Below are 21,597 nucleotides of genomic sequence, written 5' to 3'. Positions count from 1 at the left end.
TCTTGATTTCCTCTCTCTAAACTTGTAACTCTAGCTAAGGTCTTCACATAATCCTATACAAGATCAAAGCACTTCTCATAGGTGGAATATTATCTATCTGCCAAAACTAAATCTATTAAAATAGTTGAAAACAATCTAATGATTAATCTTCACTTAAGCCATGGTAAAAGGCAAAATGTAGCCAGTTGCAAGCTTGCGCTATCTGTTTCAAACCTGCTGTCTCATGTATTTTAACTTTTAACTCATCTACTCGATAAGACACAGCAGCTCAAAGATCCAACTCTGGCTGTGCTCAACCCTTAAAAGACAAGCCACTCTTCACAATTTACCACCCATCAATCAGGCAGAAGTTGAATATGCCTAGCTGAAGAGGAGACTACCATTCACATGTCCAGGACAGCACTAAGATGACTATGAAAGAAGTTTTTGACTCCATATAAACAGTATGCTCTCCTTCACCCTCTGACCTTTCTTCTGTTAGTAGCCATGTGTCTCTTGTGTGGTCATCTCCTACCTATGAGCATCAGTCTAAGTCAGACAAGGACATTAGGAGCTCTAACATTGTATTTGTCTATCATTTTATATGTTTCAGACACTTTAGATGGAGGGCACATTATTGCTTCTTTTTTTTGGGCACTTTTGGCCATTTTTTAGGGGTTTGAGCATATTTAGGGTTTTTCCGCCTTTTCATCTATATACAAGAGGCCTACCCTCCCACTCTCATTATCCATCATTGATCCTTCGTGATCAGCCAGCCCTCCTCAATCTCTCATCCCCTTGCTACCATCTGGCGCCTACACTGACGAGTAAAGTTGTGTTTTGGGGCTGACTATTGTAGTCTTGTACCTTCAACCATTGCAGTCACATTGTTCCTTCTCTCTCTTGTGTTCTCTCTTTGTCTCCCTTCTCTTTGTGTTCACTTTCCTCTTTCCGTTGTGCACTTTGATATGGTATTAAATCCATGCATGGAAGCCGGAGTCTACAGAGAGAAGTAACCTGTCCGAGCATCCAACAAGCTGGGTGTCAACTTTTTGGGCTGAAGACCTTGCATTTTCTGCTCTCCTGTGCTGGACGGTGCCCCCTTTCTTACTAGGCGGTTCTTCTCCAGGTGCAGGCAGCCCCTTTCTAGGTGGACACACACTTTACCTCCCTGCGTTTAACTGTTGGGAGTCTCCCCCTGGCCAAGGTGGCACCATAGTAGCCTGGGCGGCCTGTTTTCCACTAGCCAGATTCAGGTTTTTTCAGTCCCGGGGTCTTCTTCTACAGCTTGATGACACCTCAGCACTCTGGACAGCCCCTTTTGTGGGCTGGACAGCCTGTTTATTAGGCGGATGGCCTCACTTTTCTGCCGTGTTTCTTTCTGGGAACTCTCTTGGTGGCCTAGGGGACTGCACAGCTGACCATTGGTGGATGTATTGTACTCTTCCCCATCTGTGTTTTGAAGCAGGCCTTCCTGGCCAGACTTGCATTTTGGCTCAAGACAAGTCTCTTTATGTGTATCAGACAGGTGTGGCAGATTTCAGCCCATTTTTTGGTTGCGTTTCTATTCAGCAGTTCTATAGACACCTGTGTTTGCAGGACAGTCTGCCTTCTTGCCATCAACTTCCCTCTTGTCCCATATACACCCCATCTTCATTGTTGTACATCAGTCCCTTGTTGATCAGCAGACTGAAGGACCCATACAAGTGAAGGAAATCCCAGTTGCAGCATTTTTCTTTGTTTTTTTGCAAGAACTTTCTTAAAGGACATCTATAGCTTATGTGTATAATATGGGGGATTGTGTGGTTTGGGATCATTCAGACTGACCACTATCCTATCACTCTTTCCCATTATATTCTTCTAGGGCTTCTAGTCCCCAATTGGCATTGATGGTATCTCTTGAGCAGGTGCCAGTCCTACCCTCTCTATCCGCATCTAACAAGCTGGATGGGACAAACTACCCTCTATGGTCATGCCACATGGAGTGTCTCCTTGACGACTGTGACCTTTAGGATTTTGTTGCTTTCCCTCTACCCCAACCTACCATGGATCCTCGTGATGGTGTGACCATGGATTTGGCAACTTTATGGGATCAGTTGAAGCTAGAGCCCGCTCTTTTCTCCTTTTGAGTTGTATAGATTCTATGCTCGCGCATGTTAGATGTATCTGCACCACCAAAAAGGTTTGGAGGAGATTGGCATCTCTCGTCCAAATCCAAACATTTGGGCATTGATTATCTCTTGAGTTGAAGCTACGACGGCTTTCTGTCATCGCAAATTTCCTACAATGAGGGATCACATCCACACAATGGAGGAGATTTGGGATAAGCTTGCGTCCCTTGGTATGGACATTTCTTTGGAGGACCTAGCTATAACACTTCTCTCACAACATCCATCACCGACATATAATGTGTTCTACACCAATCTTCTCACTTCTCGTAACCGAGAAACTCACTTGGGAGGAGCTAGTCCCATTGTTGCTTTGGCAGGATGCATGTCACAATGAGATAGATTCTAGTGGAGCCCGTGCATGTGGTTGTGCTTATGCGGTTTTATCTATAGGTATAGGATATGCCAAGTAAAAGAAAGGCAAGAGGAAGAAGTTGGAGTCATCTTCCGGCTCTAATATAGATTTTGTGGGGAAGCATTGGGGATATTCCATGTATTTTCATTGTGGGAAGAACTTGCATCCTGAGGAGAAGTGCTGGAAGATATATCCTCACCTTTGTCCGGGAGCAAAGGGTGGATCTACATTGGATCCTTAGACTAGCTCTACTTCATTACCTGCTATTACCACCAAGTCAATGTTTCTACACATTTGTCGGGTGAAGAAGCCTTCCTTGACTATCTTGTCTTCTAAGCAGCCTTGGCTCATTGACAATGATGCGTCGAGTCATACGACACCCTGAGGTGATTTGTTGCAGAATCTCCGTCCATCAGAGGATATTGTCACTACCGGTGACATCTCTTTGGTGCCTATTAGTAGCGTTGATACCTTGCCTCTATTGTCTTACCCTCCATTTGTTAGAATTTGCCGATTCTATGGGCAATGCCCAATGTAATTTGTGTGGTTTGGACACTTATTAAAGCGTCGATGTAAGGTGTGTACACCTAGTGTCTTAGAAACTTAAAGTAGTGACACTAGGCTCTAGAGTAAAATAAACCTAACTCTAGTTAGTTGGTGGAAGGCTGGCTAGGTCAACCCTTGACCTAAACATAAGTTGTACTTTCACTCTATCTTTCATTCTTACAAGTACACTCTTCTCTTTTTGCTTCAGCTCACTCTCTTGCTGTCATTGTCTCTCCTCTCTCTCCATAGCTGGCTGCCATTTTTCCAACATTTGGTATCAGAGCAGCTCGTACGCGCAGATTCCATTCAGCCACCATTAGCCGGTGCCATCCCGCCCAAGGTCCTACTGCTGCCAGCTTGGTTCTCAGCTCAAGGAAGAGTTTTCAGCTGGCTGTGAGGTGCTTTTGAAGTGGAGGAGAAGCTGTAGCTGAGCCGTCTCTTGTCTACTCCAGATCTGTCCACTTCAGCCATCAGCTCCAAATCTGTCCATTTGCTCTGCTCCAGATCTGTCAAGCTCAGTCATCTGCTCCAAATCTGCTGTTTTCAGCCTGCGCACAGCCCTGACGCGCAGTCCCACACATAGCCCTGCACGCAGCCCGAGGAGCTGCTGCTGTTTTCAGCTCTGCCCGCCATTTTCTCAGCTCTGCCTGCCATTATCTCAGTCCTGCCCGCCAATTTCTGCAAACCCTAAAAAGTGCAAAAACCCTAATTTTCAGATTTCGGGTTTTCTCGAAATTTCTGGAATTTCCAGTCTATTTCAGCCATCTCTTCTCGAATCTCAGCTCGTGCTGCCCAAAAATTTGGGGCTTTTGCTAATTTTTGCTCCCGGAGTTCGAATTGACAACCAATTCGAAGAAATTTCTCAATTTCTTGGACATTCCCACCAAAAATTTGGGCCTTTTCCCTGGGGCAAGGGTGCGGGGGACACGAGAAGTCTTGGAGAGCAAGGCACAACAATACTCTCCACATGCTTGTGTTGGTTGGCCTAAGGTATAAATTTCTTCAATTTCTTTGAAATTTTAGAAAGAAATTTGAGGCTTTTGCTCGACACGCACTCCAAGGCAAGTAACAAGCAATATAGCAACGTTTAATTGATGTTACAGTCAGATTGGGCAGAGAATTTTGGGAAAATTCAGTAAAATTTGGTAAGAATCAATAAGTTACTATATTTTATACTTTTGTGGACACACATTTCGAGGCGGGTGTGGTATAGCAGTATAGTGCTGTAATTTACTGGTTGAGTGCTGATTTGGGTGGCATTCTGCACACTTTGGCATTTGAGTGACAGTTTGGTACTTATTTCTTAATCTTGTGGGGGATTTTGACACTCTGAGGAGTATACTCTATACTTCAGCATTGAAGTATTTGGCTGCAAATTTTTGTCTATCATTGACAGCATGGCACATCGGAGGAATAATGATCAAAGCAACATCCTTGGTGTCCTCACTCACGAGGACAAACTTGATGGCTTAAACTACCCACTGTGGAGTTTTCTGGTCCATAACCTTCTTGAGGCGAAGGACTTGTGGGACTATGTTATAGGTGATTTGCAACGACCAGGAGGTCTTGCACCTCAGCATAACGCTCGAGGACAGGTTGCTAGTGTTGCTACTAGTGGTACTGGTGCTGCCACTACTGCTGCCCCTCTCCCTCCTACCGAGGATCAGAGGAAATGGGACTCAAACGATGCACAGGCACTTTCTTTGATTGCCTTGTCAATAAAAAGGGCAATTACTCCACACATTCAGTCTTGTACTTGAGCGTATGTTTGCAGCACGCAATGAGGCCAGGATATCCTATCTCCGCAGAGAGTTGGCCAATGTGACCATGGATGAAGGTGATAGCATGACAGAGCACCTTACTCACATACAGGATTTGCGTGAGCAGCTACTCAATATTGATGAGGTCATTCAAGATGCTGAATTGGTAAACATCACACTGAACTCTCTTCCAAAGTCATATCTTGGTTTCCACACCTCTTTGATGTTGTCTTTGAGGAAGGGGTAATAGCCCCTTACATTAGTGGAGTTGGAAGGCCTCTTGCTGCAAAGGAACAAACTCGAAAGAATGTGGCATCATGTTCAGGTGATGTGGCTATGCTTTCCAAGTTCAAAGACAAAGAAAAAGGCAAGCAAAATGTAAAAAATCAGCAAAAGGGTGATAAAGGATGATATTGGACAGCCATCAAATAAGGTTGTCCAAGACACTGAAAAGACTAAAAAAAAAAGGAAAATGCCATTATTGCAAGAAGCCCGGTCACTATATCGATGAATGCAGAAAGAGATTGGCCAAAGAGAAGAAAAAGAACTCCAGTTTGGCTATCCAAGGAACATCAGTCAGCAAATCTATTGATGATGATACTTCAGTCAACTTTGTAGAGAAGAACTATGCATTTCTCACATGCAGTTATGATTTTTCAATGGCTGATTCAGCATTTAATGCTGCTGAAACGCAGCAAACATGGTATTTTGACAGGGGGGTATCAAAGCACATCACTTCCAGGAAGTGTTTGTTTACCTCTTTGCATTCAACCCCTGTTGGGAAGCATGTTACATGTGTGAACAGCAACAGTTATGATATATGTAGCATTGGAACAATGACTATTACTGCTGCAGATGGTTGTGATTTCATTCTTCTAGATGTCTTGTTTGTGCCTGGCATTACAAAGAACTTGTTGTCTATCTTTGCTTTTAATAAGCATGGCTTTCAGGTCATCTGTGAGGATGACAAATGCATTGTTAGAGACAGAGAGATGGATTATGCACTTAGGCTGTCCGGCACCCTGCATAAGGGTCTATTTTTGTTGGATACATATAACAGACAGTCTCATGATGCTTTGGTAGTCACTACTCTTTAGCCCGCTATGCAAAATGTGAAGCTAGGGCATGCCCGCTATGGACACATGAGCTTTGGGAGTTTGATGACACTTCAAAGGTGTCGTATGGTAAATGCATTGCCTCCAGTGGAGACTCCATCTCCTCATGTATGTGAGGAATGTATTTTGGGCAAGATGCATAGATTTGCCTTCAAAAAGGATGGTGCAATGCGTGTTGTCTGAAAAATGCAGCTTATTCACTCTAATGTTTGTGGTCCCATGAGAACAAGTGCACTTAGAGGTCATCAGTACTTTGTTACATTTATTAATGACTACTCTCGGTATACATGGGTATATGGACTGAAGGCAAAATCCGATGTGTTCATGCATTTCAAACATCTTGTTAGAAAGCTTGAAGCTGAAACTGACTTAAAAGTGCAGACACTTTGCATAGATAGAGGGGGGGAGTACATGTCTTGTGCTTTTGAGACATATTTGCTTGATCATGGCGTTACACATCAAGCCACTATTAGAATGACTCCTCAATAAAATGGTGTTGCTGAAAGAAAGAATCGGACTCTTATGGAGATGACTCCTTGTATGCTAAAAAGCAAGGGGATACCTCATAAATTTTGGCTAGAAGGCCTTCAGTGTGCAAATCATGTGTTGAATCGTGCACCCACTAAGGCATTGAAGATGATCACACCATTCGAAGCTTGGATTGGAAAGAAACCCAAAGTAGACTACTTTTGGGTGTTTGGTTGTATAGCCTATGCACATGTTCCAAAAGAGCTTCATGAGAAGCTTGATGACAAGGCTGTAAAATGCATATTTATTGGCTACAATTCGGAGAGCGAGGGCTATCGCTTGTATAGCCCACGCACAAAGAAAGTCTTTGTCAGTAGGGATGTCCTATTTGCTGAAAATGCTGCATTTTCACATGATCAGTTTCAAATCCAGCCACCCATGACATTGGTGATGTCTTTGGGGGTCTTTTGCCACTTACTTTGGAGTCTGTGTCTGCTGTAAATGGCAGGACAGACTTAATACAGCAAGCTATTGCTGCACCATATGCTCCCGAACAGCAAGGTATCGATGATAGTTTGCCACATGCATAGAAGTAGTACAGCATGAAAGGGCTGCTGTAAATGCAGCAAAAACAGTCCCAAGATGGCTGTTACAGACTCTCCAAGAGAGTAAAATGGATGCTCCTATACCTCAGCGCACTAGAAGGGCTGCCAAAAATGCAGCAAATGATGCAAGGGGGCGCATTTGATTGATTTTACAGAAGTAGATGATTGTGATGAGCGTGTGTTTATGAGCTCACTATTGGATGATGATGAGCCTACTTCCTTGGACGAAGCTCAGCAAGATGTACATTGGATGCAAGCCATGCAGGATGAGTTAGTTAGCTCTACCCATCACATCACAAGCTGCCCCCCGTTCCATCTGATCGCACCCATCACAGCTCGACCGCACCATCGTCAGCACCCGGTTTGCCAACTCGCCCCCCCCACGCTGAGTCCCCTCCGCCCCGACGGTTTGAGATTGTGCCCCCTCCGCCAAGACGGTTCGCCTCTGCCCCGACATTTCGCCCTGTCCCGCTCCGTCATTTCACCTGTCCTGCCCCGATGGTTCAAGATTGTGCCCCCTGCACCAAGACATTTCGCCTCTGCCCCGACATTTCGCCTCGTCCCACTCCATCATTTCACCTGTCCCGCCCCAACATCTCGCCTAGTCTCGATCCAAAGGATTCCGCCTTGTCTCTCCCCCTGCTCTAATAGATTCGGCCGCCCTCCCCCCCTCCCACTACCAAAATAGCAACTCTCCCCTCCCCCCCCCGCCATTGTTTCCACCACCCTCCAGTTGTTCCCTCTATTTGCAGCAACTTTCCCCCCTCAAGTAGCACCACGACGTGATTGGTAGTTCTCTTAGAAGGGACACACAATGGAAACCTTTGGTCAAACACCAACGCACTCAACGAGTGCCCCCCAGTCAAACACCTTGCGCATTGTCCTCTCTGAGCAGCTCTTAGCCATCCGAGCTAAGGAGCTGGAGCTAAAAGAAGCAGCAATTTATGGTCAGGTTGTAGGACATTCCCACATAGGGCCCAGCTTCACTCCACGCTGCGCATTGGCACAGCGCAGATCGTGGAGGCGGTTCTAATGGGCCAAGGGATCTTCATGGTCCGGCTCAGTTCGATAGACGTAGCTCGCGAGTTACTTGCCAGTTCACCATATCCGTCCACGAAGGGGGTCATATACATGGTCCCTTGGTACAGTGGCTTTATTGTGGAGGCATTTGCACTCCACAACAGGTTTCTACGGCACCCGGTCACCCTGCTTTTCCCTGGCCTGGCAATAGAGTATCGCCAGTTGGTGGAAGACTTTGGTCGGCTCTTTGGCATTGTCCTTTCCGGGTCTTTCGCGGATGCAATGACAACTGCAGGAGTCCCAAAGGTACAGATTGCAGTGAAAGAGGTCAAGAATATCCCACAGCTCCTAGAGATTGAGGTGGGCAGCCACTCCTTTAGGCAGCAGGTCATTGTGACTGAGCAACCAGCCCAATGCCTGCGCTGCCACGACTTTGGGCATCAGGCAGCAATGTGCACGTGTTTTGGAGCCGAGGAGGTTCCGGCGACAAGCCCGTAGGTGGGCACTAACGGCTTAACACAAGTCCAAAGACGACAGAGAGGGAGACAGCAGAGGGGGCGCAACCGGCCCCTCAGACCCAGCCTCGTCAGTAGGGAGCAGGGGGGGCGAGCGGCACCCCCTTAGCAGAGCACTCCATAGCCCCCCCGTGCCCATTCCACCCGGCAGGACCGCAGCCCCCCACATCCACCACCCTTGCCACGGACTACCTCACCAGAGATCCCACAGCCCCTACACCCTTCCCTCCCCATATCCCATGACCTCCCCCCCACTGACCCTAGCCCAGAGCCCCCCCTTGACAGGGCCACCAGTCCCCCCCCCCCACACCCGTCATGCACCTCCGTCCATCCCACCATCCCTCAATCCTCTTCCCCCCCACCACCTCCCCTACCGAGCACCCCCCCTGATCCGCACCCAATTCAAGCGATCCCCCCCAGACCCACCTCCCCTCTTCCCACAGGAGGTGATGAGCCACACACACCTACACCCTCTTCGCACCAATAATCCCCCCCCTCCCACACAACCACCAGCTCATCCGCCCCTGCCGCCTATCACACTTTCCCGAGACAAGTACAGTTGTTGCCACAGGAGTTCTTCCGCAATGGCCCATGGTCCTACTTGAGAGTTGCGGACCGTGGAGAGTTCCCACTACCGCACGAGGTGGGGATCTTCGTGGTTCATAAGTCAAGGAGGGGCAAGGTCCATCTACTAGCACCACCAGATGGACCAAACTATGTCTTTTTTCTTCAGTCCTCTCACTCAGGGAAGTGGACGACTACACAGATAGAGGAGTTGAAAAGTCGGGTGGTGGACCACATCTCCCAGTGGATGGAAGAAGGACTAGCATTGTTTGCACAGCAGTGGCCTGGCTGCATGATGGACATTAACTGGTGGGCTGGTACCGAGGTCCCACACTTGAGTATCATCTTTTGAGCCCCTCCACAGTGGAGAGCTCCGAGGGATGTGATCGAGTGGCCCCTGGCACAGGCGGCCCAATTCTACCAGTGTACAGAGTCACGACTCTCAGCATGGCTGATAGATGCATTGATAGTACCACCTAGAGCATCTATCACCCCTATGGTCCAACCGAGGGCCACCGTGGGGGACTGGAGCTTGCCGTCCAGACCGGCGGCAAAGCATACTTGCATGCCTCATAGTTTCTTCTCCTCATCAGTAGCCTTCACACTGAACAGATGCCTGTTCAATCAGCCACACGTTTCCCCATGAGCCTACATCTTGCATCCTGGAATGTGAATAGTCTCCACTACAGTGGGGCAAGTGGTTCCAGGAAGTTGATTGTTAGGCAGGAGCTGCAGCATGCCATTGCCGGACAGGTCGACATCTTACTACTACAGGAGCACAAGCTCACCCCCACCCAGGCCCAGCAGGTAGGGAAGGTACTTTCCGGTAGCTCGCACACCTACTGAGAGCATGCCATAGGTGCCCACGGCAGGAGCGGAGGCGTATGCACCTCTATTGGCTCGAGCCTCACCGCCTGTGTGCGAGATCACGGGACGATAGTGGCAAGGAGGGTTCTATGGATCAAATTGGATATTGGGGACTCCTGCATTGAAGTCCTCAATGTCTATGCCCCTATGGAGGTTAGGGCAGGCAGCAAGTTCTGGGTGGAGATCGTGGATGGACTCCCAGAGGTGGACTCTTGGATCGTTGAAGGAGACCTCAACAACCTGGAGAGTTTGGAGGACCAGCAAGGCAAAGGCAGAAACTACCAGGGCATGGCTGGAGAGGAGCATGAGGCATGGGAGGTCTTTCTAATGGCAGTAGGAGCACGCGATGCCTTGAAAGACCCTGCCTTCCACAGGAGGGAGAGGTCGTTGGACTTCTCTTAGGGATACAGGCAGCTAGGTGAAGTCCTGCTAGAGGGGTTGGACTGGTTTTATGTGGGAGAGTGGGGAGGCTCTCGTAGAGGCCAGATTGAGCAGTTGGTTGGCACCACATTGTCCGATCATTGCCCAGTTCTCCTAACACTTAATCCCCCAGCATCCGCCCTAGACACACGATCCTATCGGATACCTAACTCGATCTATAGGAGGGAGGAGGTGACAAGACAGATAGAGCAGATTTGGACTAGAGAGTGGGACAAGAGGGACCGGATAGCAGATGAGGTTATAGAGGTCCTAGCTCAATCAAGCAGAATCTGCCAAGAGGCAGCCATACAATCTAGGCAACAGAGCTAGGAGGAGGAGAGAGCACTCTAACGGGACCTTGCAGCCACGCAGAGACTATTACAGGAGACATTTGGGGATTCCACCCTCCATGCACAGGAGGTGCAAGCGCGAGCAGCCATTGCTAGCCTTGAGGACAGGCGTTCGGAGTTCTCTTTCCGCAACTCAGCAACCTTCTGGGCGCAGAAGGGGCACACGATGTGCAGGGAGCTCTTCTAGGTGCACCAGTCTCGCACCGTAGGATAGCAAATACGCAACCTTCGGGATCAGTAAGAGATTATCTAGGGTGGCGCCCAAAGGGAGGGTGCCGATTATCTAGGGTGGCGCCCCATTGTGCATACCCAGCCCCTTTTTGGGGCTGTCCACTGTGAAACCCTATACGCAAAACGCAAAATGCAAAACACAAAACTACGGGTGAAGGGTTTCTCAATAGTTATAAGTTGCATCACCACTCTTAGAGTTAAGAGTTGAGTTAGTTAACTCTAGTTGAGTTAGAGCTACATCTATCTTAGACCTATCTTGTACCTTTTATTCTCATTCTTTTAATTCAGCAAGTACACTCTACTCTTTTGCTTCAGCACACTCTCATTGTCTCTCTTTTCTCTCCTCTATAGCTAGCTGTCATTTTCCAACATGTCTATCCCTGCCCAACCATGGCAACCACGTGACTATCCTATGGGACAGTCAAAAAGGCAGGTAGTAACCAAATTTCAAAGATATGATGGGGTCTCCCAAGAAAGGCAAGATATCTCCACCATCCGAAAGCCGCACAGGAGGGGAGAAGAGTGAGAAATATTCGGCCATTTATAGCAGCATTGACAAAGTGAAGAATTTCCTTGTGTCGAAGGGCATGGAGGCACTCTGAGCTGTCTATAAAATGCAGGACCATGATGTGACAAATGTTAAAGAAATTATTACAGCAATGTGAGACAAGACAATCCACTAAATCAGGGAGGAGATGGTTAAGATGATACAAGAATGGAAGAGAGAAATACCAGGAGGAGATTAAAGCACACTTCACCTCTTGGAAGGCAGCCATTTGAGACTTCTCTTCAAGAAAGAAATAGGGTGATCGAAGAGCTTCGGCATGAGATCATTGACTATCGGAACCAGCTTGATCTCCTTAAGGAGAAGAGGAAATCACCAAAGTAATGCTTGACAAAGTACAAACTGAAATTAATGAGCTGAAAATGCACATGACAAAGGAAATCAATACATGGGCAGCCATAGTCAAACAAGCACAAGCTGAGCCATCTGAAAACTCCAAATGAATCAAACTGAGAAAGAAGACCCCAACAAAGAAGGAAGAGTTCATGAACCTAGCACTCAAAGAGAAGAAGAGAAGAAAATTAGAGCTCTACACATCCAGATGGTTTGATGGAAAGAGGGAGACAGCCCTCTAGAAGATGCCAAGAGCATATGTGGAAAAAATGGGAGTAGAGTACCCCTTTAGTGTGGAAAATGCATGGTGAGTAGGTAAGGACCTAGAAAAGGATTAGCCCCTTATCCACAAATTTGCTGATTTGGAGTCAAGACAAGCCTTCCTCTCCAAAAGCTCTTAATGGGGGAAAAGTCTATCTGAACGATGATCTTACACCAGCCGATGTAGCCCACTGCCGAGAATGAATACCACAAATTATGGAGGCCCACAAAGCACGCAAATGGGCAATATAGAGACGGGATGCATCATTATCACAAATAGGCACCAATGATGGGGCATGGCCTATGAGACACACTTGAGGTTCGCACTGTGAAACCGTAATGGAGCCATGAGGGCTGATGCAGGGCTATTCCAAGAGACCTTCACTAATAGGGACATCATCTTGTATACAAAGACACATCAAAGCTTGGGCACGCATTTACCAAGGGTGAGAGACTATAGATGGGAGAGGGCATGCCACCCTAGATCCTGATCATGAGCAGGGACCAAAGGTCTAGGGGAGAGGTTGTACTGTATAGGCAGAAGCTATAGTATATTGTGCAAGTCGTGTGGAGGGATGAGGAGGCTCACTTCATGTGGATCCGAGTACATACAAATCGCCCCTATGACATATACATTGTAGTGTGTTACTTCATTCCAACGAACTCCCCATATGCAAGGCAAGGAGGAGAGTCACCATATTTACCACTATAAGAGGATATTATGCATTATTCTTGCATAGGAGATGTCCTGTTGGTTGGGAACTTCAACACTCGCACAACACAGAGACAGGTCTCCGTCTTTGAGAGCAAGGACCACATGTACAAAGAGAGAGCACCACAAGAGATGGGGCTCAGTCGGACATCACAAGACAGTCAAGTGCACAAACTATTGTGACCCATAGTCACATGGAATGGAAAATGGGTACAGGGATGCCATTCCATGTGACTATATAGTCACATGCAATAGGCATGAAACAGACAAAAAGAACAAGAAATGCGAATGGGGACGGGGGACCCAAAAATGGCCATTCCATGTGACTATGTTGTGACCACCTCCAAGCCTTGGGAGGAGCACATGGATTAGCCATCCTTAATAGCTTGGCTAGATGGGCAAGATTGGACACTCTCACATGCTTTCCACATAAGAATGCATCCACACATATAGGAGGAGGCCCCTTTGGAGGATCTATACAAAGACTAGGAGCAAGCATGGTACTCCACTTCCTCATCCAGCACACTAGGAGTTGGATCCTCCATCTCTGCTCCTAACACTTTCTCTTTCTCCATACCGTATTCTACCTACCCTCACTTTACTACCTCTTTGCACCATGGTATATTGTTAGGGGGAATGTCACCCTTTAACTCTATGCTTACCACACATACCCACAAGTGAGCACTTCTTTCACTTGGGACAGCTATGATGGGCATCCCCCTCACTACCCCTAGCCACTCACCTCCCCATTCATCAACCTTCTAGACGCCGGGATTTCCATCCTCTGCTTATGGTGCGTAGTCGCAGTCTTACATAGGGATTTCCATGTGTTAGCAGTCATATTTGTCACATGCTTTGTCATCTCCTACCTGTGAGCCTCAGTCTGAGTCAAACGAGGACTTTAGGAGCTCTGACCTATCTATCACTTGTTTGACACTGGAGGTAGCTCATTCTAGAGCACTCAATTTATTGCATTTTAGTACATTTTCTCCTCTCGTCGGGAATTAATGTGCATTTCCCTAGCAATTTCTGCATTCTTCATCCTGTCTCACCTGATAGACATTGTCCATCCTTAAGTTCAGCCAATGTGCCATCTGTCCCATTGGGGCTATTCGGCGTTGAGAATCTCGATGGGGAGGCCACAAGCATTTCTAGCATTTTTACTAGCATTAAATGCTGGTCAGCCATATTTTTGGCCCCTGATTTCAAGCCAGCCAATTTTTGGGATATTTGGCTATTTATAGCCATTTCCCACTTGGCAGTCATATAGATCATCATCTTTCCTCCTTCCTTGGCAAGTGCACTCTCCAACTCCATCATCTTTCTCCATCTTCAATGCTTCCATCATCATCAAATTAATTCGGTGCCCTCATTGACATTGTGGGCTGCGTGTAAGCACTGATCAGTCCTCTTGTATTCAGTATTTGTTCCTTGTTCAATGCAGGTTTCTCTTCTTTTTCTCTTGTAGATTGTCTCTCTCTCTCTTCCTCTGTGTTACAATTCCTTTGTCCATTGTGCACTCTCACATGGTATCAAAGAATAGTATCATTGTCTAAGAGAGACACAAAGCTGACTTCTCATGGAGGAGACCACCCCAGACTGCCAGGTGGCCTTGCCCATCAGCGTTTTGCTGAAAACACAGCTTTCTACTTGGAGGCATCCGCTTTTCTTGTGCCAAGTACCCATTTTATTTTGCTGACCCATGAGAAGCTTCTATGGGAGGAGCTTGCCCCGCTTGTTTTGGAGCATGACGAGCACGCCAAAGAGGTAGCCAATGGATCCACCTCCACCAACGCTTTTGTTGCAGGTTCAGGAGGGGGGACGAAGAAGAAAGGGACGTCAAAGGCTAAAAGACACGAGAGTTTTTCAGGTTTTGACTCCGACTTGGAGAAGCCTAAATGCCCATATTGTGGCAAGGGGACACATCGGGAGGAGAAATGTTGGAAGAAGTATCCTCACCTTCAACCGGGAGCAAAGGATGGAGCTAAAACATCCGAGACTTCTACCTCTACTCCAACGGTTACCCATGAGTCAGTGTTCCTCCATATTGTTGACTTGGAGGAGCCTTCTTCAAAGGTTGCCTCGTCTTCTGAGAGGCCTTGGCTGGTTGACAGTGGAGCTTCTAGTCCTATGACACTGCAAGGTGATTTGTTGCAGGATCTAGGCCCTTCTGAGGGTTCAGTCACTGTTCGTGACATTGTTTTGGTTCCTATTTGTGGTGTTGGTACTTTGCCTTTATTTCCCAACAGCGCATCGAGCTCCCTTTTACAAGCCCTTTATGTTCTGGATTCGGGCTTTTCACTCCTCTCACTTTATGGCCTTACTAGGCTTGGGACCTAGGTTATCTTCTCCGAGCAGGACGTTTGTTTTGAGGATTCTACTACAAGGGCTATTATCGCAACAAGTTAGTAGGAGAGCGGACTTTATCGGCTCCATTCCCTTTCTCTTATGTAGGGTCCTCTGAGGAAGTTGTCTATTGCTACACCTATTCCTGCTTGTTATCATCTTTTCCATAGGTTCCTTCCCATCCCCATCCTCTCCTTTGGTGGTTCCCTCGTACCCCCATCCCTTTCAGAGGGGGACGATCTCGGTGATGCGGCTATGGATTCCCTAGCCCCTAGTATTTTAGAGGGGGTTTTCTAGGATCATAAAGAGCTTCTTCATCGACAGTCTTCGTTGATTGACTTCATCGACATTGGCATTCCTCTTGCTAACCCAAGATCTGCTTCTCCTTTGGCCTTCTGCCACATCCAAGATCTGAGAAGAGATATTAGCAGTCACACTTTGTCATCTCCTGCCTGTGAGCCTCAGTTTGAGTCAAATGAGGAGTTTAGGAGCTCTGACCTATCTATCACTTGTTTTGATGGAGAAGGTAGCTCATTCTAGAGCACTCAGTTTATTGCATTTCAATGTATTTTCTCCTCCATTTGGAATTTTGTGTACTTCTTGGATAGTTTCTACATTCTTCAACCTTCCTCACCTACTGGACATTGTCCACCCTTTTCGGGATTTTCTGAGCATTTCTGGCATTTTTACCAGCATTAAATGCTGGTCAGCCATATTTTTGGCCCCAAATTTCAGATCAGCTAGTTTTTGGGATATTTGGTTATTTATAGCCATTTCCCACTTGGCAATCATATAGATGATCATCTTTCCTCCTTCCTTGGCAAGTGTACTCTTTGACTCCGTCGTCTTTCCCCGTCTTTGGTGCTGCTATCATCATCAACCTGATCTAGTGCCCTCATTGACGTTGTGGGCTGCATGCAAGGACTGATCAGTCCTCTTTTTGTATTCAGCATTAATCCCTTGTTCATCAGTGCAGGTTTCGCTTCTTCTCTTGCAAATTCTCTCTCTCTCTCTCTCTCTCTCTCTCTCTCTCTCTCTCTCTCTCTCTCTACATGGGCTACACGTGGACCACCTCCTGCCCCTACAATATAGTCTGGACTGCCCAAACCTAAAGATTAGCCGAGAGGAGCTGAACCGCGTCATCAGGGCAGATATTATTCAGCTATACACAGCCAGGACAAGGGTGTTACCGGCCAAGAATCTAGGGAATAAGATGGTCTTCTATTGAGAGCACCTCCTACGCCTCACACCTGACGGCTTCATTATACGCCCAAGATACATGGATGTACACCTATCGCATGGGGTCCGAAGTGCCATGGGGCAACTCCGTACGTCATCACACCAGCTACGGATCGAGACAGGCAAATAGGGAGCGGACTCTCTCCCACCAGAGGATAGGATCTGCCAACACTGCTAGCTGGAGCCAGAGACAGAAGAACATTACATATGTAGATGCCTGGTGTACTACGAGATCAGAGGCCGCTTCCACTCTCTCTTCAAGGAGGGATTTGGACTACTCTCCCAAATACTAGTCTTCCCCGACCAGAAATGCCTCGGGCTCTTCCTCTTGGACCTACGCTAACATAGGGACCACCTTCTACGGGTCTAAGACCAAACAACCGGGAACACGTAGCAACACACCCTCCAAGAGTTCTACAGACCCTCAGCCACCCCCTCTACAATGAGGACTGCAGCCAACCGACCAATGGCCCCACCCCGAGGAGTCATCTACAGAGAGGGGCAGAGCTCGGCGCCCACACCCAGCAGGCCCACGCCCCCGCAAGAGACATCACCTACAGATACAGCAGATACTACAGCGCCACCGGGGAGCCATACCCCACCGCTTCAGCCTCTCCATGCTAGACAAGCCCATGCGGCACATCTTAAGATGAACATGCTCCATGAGCGATTCCACACTACAGTTGAAGTGCATCTAGATTGTATTGAGTCTGTATACCATTTTGTACCTACTCACCTAGTTCACCATAACACCAAATAGTAGCTTTACTAGGACTTGGAAAAATTCCCACACATTTTGTATGTAACCTTTTGGTCTCATAGGCCAACTTGGCCTTTTGTAGACGTTAATATAACTCTCTCTCTCTCTCTCTCTCTCTCTCTCTCTCTCTCTCTCTCTCTCTCTCTCTCTCTCTCTCTCTCTCTCTCTCTCTCTCTCTCTCTCTCTCTCTCTCTCTCTCTCTCTCTCTCTCTCTCTCTCTCTCTCTCTCTCCCCCGTCGTCGCTGACCCCGTCGTCGCTGGCCCATCGCTGACCCGTCGCTGGCCCGTCGCTGACCCCCGTTGCCCGTCGCCGCCTCGCCTGCCCGTCGCTACCCCGCTTGCCTGTCACTGACCCGTCGCCGTCACCGACCCGGCACCGTCGCCCGTCACTGGCCCGTCACCGTCGCCCGTCATCCCCCCCTCTCTCTCTCGTCACGGGCCCGTCACCATCGCCCGTCATCTCCCTCCCTCTGTCGTCACTGGCCCGTCCACCTGTCACTCCCCTGCTTGCCCCGTCCGCCACTGCCCCCAAACCCCCTCGTCCGAATCCCCGACACTCCTCGCCCAACCGCTCATCCAAGCCCCCGCTCGTCTAAATCCCCGACCAACCGCTCGGACCAACAGCTTGTTCGAACACCCAAAACCCACTCCTCGTCCAAGTCCACTCACAATCGGATGCCACGCTCCGAGTCCCCAACCCCCCCCCCCCCCCACCACCGACTTGCTCCCGCCACCAATGTGCTCAGGCCCTCCCGCTACTGACTCGCCCCCGCCACTACTCAGCTCACTCCCGCCATCGCTCTACTCACCTGCTCCCGACATCACGCCACGCTCCGTCCGAGTCCCCAAACCTCTCTTCCGCATCCCCAAAATCCCCAACACTCCCCGTCCGAGTCCACCGAAAATCGAAAATCTCATGCCACGTGGACTAAACTGTCCGAGTCTCCACAATCGGACAACGCTCGTCCGAGTCTCCGCCCTCATCCGACTCGAACACCAATCCCTCGTCAATCGGACACCCCCTCTCCACGTGACCACACACCTCGTCCAAGTCGACGACCGGCCCATACCGTCCGAGTCACCAGACCACGCACGCCAGCCCGCCCCGGCCATCGCCCTCCCTACTTCCTCGACAGGAGCAGTCGCCATCTCTCCTCTCCTTGTAGACCCCGGCCTCGGCACCCATATCACCCCACCGCCACTAGCCCTGCCCATACCCGACTTTTCCGCCACCTCCCACCACCGCCCATCATGCATCCACAACCACAATGAGGCTGGATGCCCACATCCCCTGAGCAAGCCCCGGAACCGTGAGGAAAGGATGGGCTCGAAAAAGGCATCCCCGTCACCAAGCAGCCGCATAAGGGGGGAGAAGAATGAGAAATACTCAACGATTTGGAGCAGCATTGACAAGGCGACAGACTACCACACAAGGAAAGGCATGGAGGCCCTCCGAGATGTATGCAAGGCGCATGACCAAGACATCAGCAACATCAAGGAAATCATGGCGGCAATGTGCGCGGAAACTGCACACCAAATCAAGGAGGAAATAAGCACGAAAGTGCAAGAATGGAAAAACGAAATCTACGCCGAGATCACATCACACTTCACCTCCTAGAAGGTGGACATTGAAACGTCCCTCCAGGAGAGAAACAGGGTGATCGAAGAACTGAGGCACGAGCTCGATGAATATAGAAACCAGCTGGACCTACTCAAGAAGGAGGAAGGAGAAATCACCGAAACAACGCCCACCAAGGTGCAATCCGAGATGATCGAGCTGAAGACACAAGTAACAAAGGAGCTCAACACGTGGGCGAATATAGTGAAACAAGCACAGGCCGAAGTGGCCGAGAACTCCAAATGGATTGAGGTAGCCAAGAAGTCGCCAACAAAGAAGGAGGAGTTTGTGAATGCAACACTGGAGGAGGAGAAAATGAGAAAGCTTAGAGCGCTCCACATCCGGGTGGTCGGATGGAAGGAAGGGGATAGCCCCCTAGCAGATGCCCAACAGATATGTGGAAAGCTGGGAGTAGAGGACCCTCAAATAGTGGAGAATTCATGGCGTGTAGGGAAAGACCTCACCAAGGGAAGGCCTCTTATCCTCAAATTTGCCAACTTAGAATCCAGACGAGCCTTCCTCTCTAAAAGGACAGCTCTAAAAGGGGAAAAAGTCTACCTAGACGATGACCTCACACCCGCACAGGTGGCACACCATAAAGAATGCATGCCACAGATCCTGGAGGCTCGCAAAGCGGGAAAATGGGCAGTATACAGAGATGGTCGGGTCATCATCACAGATAAGCGCCAATGACAGGGCGCGGCCTATGAGACCCACCTGAGTTTTGCAGTGTTGAACTGCAACGGAGCTATGAAGACAGATGCAGGATTATTCCAGGAGACCTTCACCGGCAAGGACATCGTCCTCTACACAGAAACCCACCAAAGCCCAGGCACCTACTTACCCGAAGTGAGGGGATATAGATGGGAGACGGCATGCCGCCCTAGAGCCCGAACAAAAGGAGGGACCCGAGGGTCCGGAGGGGTGGCTGTGTTGTACAGGGAGGAGCTACAGCCCATGGTGCAAGTCATGCGAAAAGATGAGGAAGCTCGGTTCATGTGGATCCGGATACACACAGATCGCCCCCGAGACATATACATGGCGGTGTGCTATTTCCCACCAGCACACTCCCCATATGCACCACAGAAGGGCGAGTCACCATACCTACCACTGTACGAAGATATCATGCACTACTCCAGCTTGGGGGATGTCATGTTGGCTGGAGACTTCAACGCACGCACAGCACAAAGGCAGACCCCCTTCTTCGAGAGCGAAGACCACATGTACAAAGAGATTGCACCGGAGGAGATAGGACTCAACCGGGCGTCACGGGACACAGCTGAGTGCACCGAATATGGCGAACACCTGCTGGCGTTAGGGGGGGCACACGGACTGGCCATCCTCAACGGCCTCGACAGATGGCCCGGGTCGGATGCCCTCACATGCTTCCCACACAAGCACGCGGCCAACTGCATCGGACGGGGGGCGCATGGAGCACCCACACAGAAACTGGGAGCAAGCACAGTGGACTATATCCTTGGCCCTCTATCACTTATCCCCGACGTCCAGTCCTTTAAAATATCACCTCGCCCACTCGTAGTGGCTGCCGACCATGCATACCTACAATTTGACATAACCTGCAAGTATGACCTAACCCCCCCAGCAAGCAACCCCCCAAGATTCCCCACGTACCACTTTACCAGGCTAACTGCGAGAGCATACTCCGACCACCTCTATTGGAGCCTGCAAGAAATGAACCCCCACGCACCCCTGGAGGAGGTCACAGCACAGTTGGCGGGCACACTACCCACCTCAGCTACCGAATACTTCCCCCATACATCCCCCTCCCCCCACCCCACCCCTCCGAACAAGAATGTCCCACATAATAGCTGGTACGACGTAGAGTGCAGGGAAACCCGGCTCCGTCTTCAACAGGACAAAGCACGGGGAGTACACACGCATAAACAGGCACGCTTGATCTTCCGTCGCCTAGTGCGACGGAAGAAACGAGCCTACCTCTCCAAAGTGGAGCACGAATTCTACCAGCTATTCTTAGGACAGGACAGCAAAGAGGCATGGAAGGCGTTTCAGGAACCCCGAGCCCAGACGCCCATCACCTCCCCGGACACTTGGCACGCATATGCAACCTCACTATACCAAGTACCCAAGCAGCCCCAGCTACCCCGGGGCCCCCAGGGAGCAGACCCGGATCATCCACATTCTTCAGCACGGGGCGGGTTCGGGACGCCATTGACAGACTCCAAAATGGCCGTGCCCAAGACCACGAAGGCTTGGTAGCAGAGCATTTGACCCATGCTAGAGACACGCTGGCACCTCTCCTAGCACACATGTTCAACAGAGCCCTATGCGAAGGCTTCCCAGCCAGTTGGTCAGCCAACACCATAATCCTATCCTGAAGGCCGGAGACCCCATGGTTCCCACGAACTACCGAACAGTCATGGTTGGCCATGTACTAGCCAAGCTCTATGGATCCATACTGGGCCACGAGCTGAGCAAGTGGGCAGAGCAATACCAACACCGAGCAGCAGGACAAGCAGGGTTTAGGAGGGGGTTCTGCACCCTTGACCATATCCTCACACTGAGAGCCATCATAGAGGAGGGCAAAGCACATGGAAGATGGGTGTACTGCTGCTTTGTGGACTTCCGCAAGGCCTTTGACGCAGTCCCACGAGCGAGGCTCACGCAAAGACTATAGGAACTAGAGGTACCAACCGAAATACGATGGGGGATACTGGCACTATACGAATCGGTAATGGGCCGAGTTCGGGCACTGGGAGGGCTGTCAAAGGAGATCACCAGCACCATCGGAGTCAAGCAGGGATGCCCACTCTCGCCCACC

The 21,597-nt window shown here is 49.3% G+C and overlaps 1 protein-coding gene across 5 annotated transcripts in view; it reads right to left on the bottom strand.

Annotated features, from left to right (window-relative positions):
• Window positions 1-21,597, bottom strand: part of LOC148030464 (uncharacterized) — a 62,506-nt gene that overhangs the window by 13,945 nt on the left and 26,964 nt on the right. The gene's annotated exons all lie outside the window — the stretch shown is intronic.

Source organism: Lygodium microphyllum, chromosome 10 (assembly GCF_053477565.2).
Source record: "Lygodium microphyllum isolate KBCC chromosome 10, Lygodium_microphyllum_v1.1.10, whole genome shotgun sequence".
Taxonomy (NCBI): Eukaryota; Viridiplantae; Streptophyta; class Polypodiopsida; order Schizaeales; family Lygodiaceae; genus Lygodium; species Lygodium microphyllum.
This window is presented reverse-complemented; position numbering and strand designations above follow the sequence as displayed.